Source organism: Panthera leo, chromosome B2, assembly GCF_018350215.1.
Source record: "Panthera leo isolate Ple1 chromosome B2, P.leo_Ple1_pat1.1, whole genome shotgun sequence".
Lineage (NCBI taxonomy): Eukaryota > Metazoa > Chordata > Mammalia > Carnivora > Felidae > Panthera > Panthera leo.
Window position 1 is genome coordinate 70,012,730 of NC_056683.1, and position 4,647 is coordinate 70,017,376.

Consider the following 4,647-nt stretch of genomic DNA (forward strand, 5'->3'; position numbering starts at 1 on the left):
ATATATAAATCACATCTTTATCCATTCATCAGTTGATGGATATAATTTGGCTATTGTTGAAAGTGCTGCTATAAACATTGGGGTACATGTGCCCCTATGAATCAGCACTCCTGTATCCTTTAAATAAATTCCTAGTAGTGCTATTGCTGGATTGTAGGGTAATTGTATTTTTAATTTTTTGAGGAAACTTCACACTGTTTTCCAGAGTGGCTGTACCAGTTTGCATTCCCACCAACAATGCAAGAGGGTTCCTGTTTCTCCATATCCTCATCAACATCTGTTGTTTCTTAAGTTGTTAATTTCAGTCACTCTGGCCAGTGTGAGGTGGTATCTCAATGTGGTTTTGATTTGTATTTCCCTGATGGTGAGTGATGTTGAGCATCTCTTCACGTGTCTGTTGGCCATCTGGATGTCTTCTTTGGAAAGGCACTAGACAGGCTTTTCTAAGGTAGACATGAAGTAGGTCAAAACACCATTTATAGTAATAATAATAATAAAGATAGATACCAGGAACAAATTTAACAAATATTTTACACCTTTCTGTAGACAAATATAAATCCTTATTGAGACAAATAGAGATGTATACCATATTCATCAATTGACACAAAATTTCAATTCTTTTTAAATTAATGCTCTTTAATTGTAATTTCAATAAAAATCTTACATAGTTTCGAAGAAATTTCACAGCTGATTATAAATTAATTTGAATGTATGAAAAAATAAGAACAGCTAAAAATTCTTTTAAAATATTTATTTAATTAGTTTTGATAGAGAAAGAGAGACTGCGTGAACAGAGATGGGGCAGAAAGGATCCAAAGCAGGCTCCACGCTGACAGCAGAGAGCCTGATGCAGGGCTCAAACTCATGAACCGTGATATCATGACCTGAGCTAAAGTTGGACGCTTAACTGACTGAGCCACCCAGGTGCCCCAACAGCTAAAAAATTCTTAACAAAGAAAACAAGTAAGTTTTGGGAACTTTTCCTACCCAGATACAGTAGAGTTCAAAACCACCTGATTTTCATTATATATAATGATTACTTTTTTCCTTAGGTAGATTTATCATTCTGGAAGAAACAATCAATATCAAATGCATGTCGACATCTTAGTCTCATTGTATATCAAAATTGCAACTAAAAACTATTAAAACTCATTGTTAGTGTGTAAATTTTCCCTTGCTGGGACTAAATAACTACAAAGTAAAATTATTAAATTAATTTTATGTATAGGTTTTAATGATTTTTATCAGGGATATTTGTTTAATTTACAATAATAATTGACTGATGGTATTCTGATAGCATTCCCATAGACTCGTCAGAATCTTTTATCTGAGGTGACTGTCAGTTTCAAACTGTGTGGTTTGAGAGACCTAAATGTCTTTGATCACATCCCTAAAGGATGTGGGAATAAGAACAAAGCCTAAATTTCCTATACATGGATGCCAGGTCCAACAGGAGCTCTATCACTTCACCTGATACATGCTTTGTTCTCTTCCCACCATAATAGGATCAGAGATTGTATTAAAATATTTTGATTTCTCCTCTAGCCAGGCACAAATTCAATATGGTTGCTTAATAAAATTAATTATACACACTAATTTATAATAAAGGAAATTTTCAATCAGAATATAGCTTTCAAATATACATAAATGGACATGAAAATGACACATTTTCCATTGGCTTACAGGAAGAACATAAAAACTAATGTTCCATTTCACACATTACCCATCTTAAATTTTATAATTTATGGTAGTAATATTTGCTTTTTGCCTCAAAAATGTTTCCCCTTTTGCTTGATTTAATTACTTTTTCTAGGAAGCCTTAACTAGCCCCATAAAGAACTCACTACCCTCTCTTTGTGTGATGCTTTTGTAGTTCCTTATTCCACTAAATTGTTCACATGACTGTTTTTCCTTACAGATTGTAATCTTTTGAGAACACAGATGGCATCTTATTCATCTGTGTACACAACCAACTGGAAAGTAAAGGGCCTTCCTCACAAGGAATGTCAAATCCTTGTACTATTATTTCCGCTACCACATCAACCATGATGTGTTTACTTTCATAATCAATTCTTTCACAGCTTCCATCTAGTTTTACTTACAGCCTTTTGAGGGTTGTTTTTCAGAAAATTATTGCATAACCTTTTGTTCACACCAATTTATGATGTCATTGGTCCATGCTACATTTTACTTAATGTTTCCCATATGTCAAGCACAGTGCTAAGTACTAGGTATATAAACATGAAGAAGACATAGCCTACCCTTAAATAATTCAAAGACCAGTCATACAGAATACAAAAACTAATAATTACAGTGCAATACAGTGCTATAACATAGACAGGAACAGAGTGATCTAGAAACATACATTTAGTGACTGGTTCTGGCTACTTGAGAACAGATTCAAAGAGCTTAACAGATTGGCAGATGTTGCTACATAAAGAAGAAGGAAGCAAATTTTAGGAAGAATGTATGCAAAGATATGCAATCAAGAAAGGATGAGGCAGATCTCGTGAATATGGAGCTGCTGTCAATGTTTGGAACACAGGGTATCTGATGTGGAGAGAAGAAATGTTGGGAAGTTGGTCAGTAAACTAGAACAAATCTTAGGAGCCATGTTGTCCTTGCACAGGAGCCATGCTAATCTTCTTTATATTGTTCTAATTTTACTGTATGTGCTGCTGAAGCAAGCACTTAGAGGCAATGTTAAGGAATGTATGTTTTATCTGTGGTAACATAATGCTGGAGGCAGGATGAGGACAGGTTTGGAGGTGAGGAAGTTTGTGGCAGAAGGACCAATCAGGAGGCTTTTAAATCTTCTAGAGAAAACACGAGGTGACCTTTCAAATGGTGGAGGCATTGTGGGGCACAAAGATTAATTTGGTTGATGTTAATGAAATAAACTCAAATGAACAAAATAGAAAGAAGAATCAGTAGGATGGAGAAGCTAAGGGTGATTCCTTGTTTCTTCTATGAAACACTGAACATGAGAAGAATCTCTCTAGGTTTAAATAATGTTTGGAGTGCCTGGAAGACAAACAGGCAGACATGTCTAGTAGATAAATGCATCTGGAATTCAAGAGTAAAGTTGTGACTCACTGATTAGAAGTTTTCCCCTTATATCTGGTAATGAAAACCATGAAAGTAGATCAGATCACCCAAAGTTTAAATTGTAAATAAAAATGAAAGACAGAAAAGAGTAGAACTTGAGTCATCCACCAATATATAAATAGTGACCAGACAGAGGAAAAGGATCCTATGAAGAATCCCAAACAGACTAATCAAAATGATAAGTAGAAGCTGTGAGAGAATAGGAAATTACTGTTGAAAACTGCAAATCCCTCATATGAGAGAAAAGCTCAGTTAAATTTGTCAAATAAGAAGAAACTGCCATGAAGGTTGGAAAAGCCATTCAGGGAAGGGCAGGAGTCAGAGACTCAATAACCAAAGTTTGAGGACATTAAGTATTTCTTAATAAGAGTGATACTGAAAGGAAGGAGAGATATAAGTGCAGTCATTTGAGCAGGATAATGGAGGCCTGTTTGTTTTAGTTTTTGTTTTTGTTTTTTACAACCTGAAAAGAAAGAGGTAAAAGAATAGGCAAATTGTTGGTAGAGAAAATAAACAAGATAATGGGATAAAATCTCTTCATAAGTGATGGGAACTGAGATACTGGTGTATTAGTTTCATACTGATGCTGTATCTTGGTAGCCTACAACAACAAAAATTATTATCTTACAGTTCTGGAGGTCAGAAGTCCAAAATGGGTTTTATCAGGATAAAAAAAATCAAGATGTCAGTAGGGCTGAGCTCCTTTCTGGAGGCTATAGAGGATGATCCATTTGCTTGCCTTTTGAAGCTTCTAGAAGCTATCTGCATTCCTTCATTTATAGCTTCATCCTCCATCTTTAAAGCCAGCAGCATGAGATCTTCAAATCTCTCTCTCTCTGTCTCTCTCTCTCTCACACACACACACACACCTCAACTTCTGTTGTCAAATCTTCATATCGCCTCTGACTCTGACCTTGTATTTCCTTTTTACAAGGATCTTGTGAGCAAAGTGGGCCAACTCAGATAATCCAGAACAATCTCCTTATCTCAAGATTCTATACTTAATCATCTGCAAAGTCTCTTTTGTCATATAAATTTTTTTTAACGTTTATTTATTTTTGAGACAGAGAGAGACAGAGCATGAATGGGGGAGGGTCAGAGAGAGGGAGACACAGAATCTGAAACAGGCTCCAGGCTCTGAGCTGTCAGCACAGAGCCCAACACGGGGCTCGAACTCACGGACCGCAAGATCATGACCTGAGCCGAAGTCGGCAGCTTAACCGACTAAGCCACCCAGGCGCCACCTCTTTTGTCATATAAAGTAAAATATTTACAAGGGCCATATATGAAGATGTTGACAATTTGGGCGGAGCATTATTCTGTTTACCACACCGAGTAAGAGTGAGTGATTAAACTAGGAAAGGAAAATCAACTCCTCTTCTTTTAATAGGAAACAAGAAGGAGACCAGAGTATATGATGTCATATTCAAGTCAGAAACAAAGTTTGGAACTGGTCCTGTCTAATGGCCATATTTTCTTCTTGGCAGCATTGGGAGGGTGAAGAATGCCATTGACAAGAGGAACACGTTTTTGGAAAAC

The 4,647-nt window shown here is 36.2% G+C and overlaps 1 non-coding gene across 1 annotated transcript; it reads right to left on the reverse strand.

The window, feature by feature from the left end:
* Nucleotides 1–2,585: 2,585 nt before the first annotated feature.
* Nucleotides 2,586–2,691, reverse strand: LOC122220822. Its single transcript, XR_006203002.1, has one exon. It is a non-coding gene; the product is annotated as a U6 spliceosomal RNA (small nuclear RNA).
* Nucleotides 2,692–4,647: the final 1,956 nt, after the last annotated feature.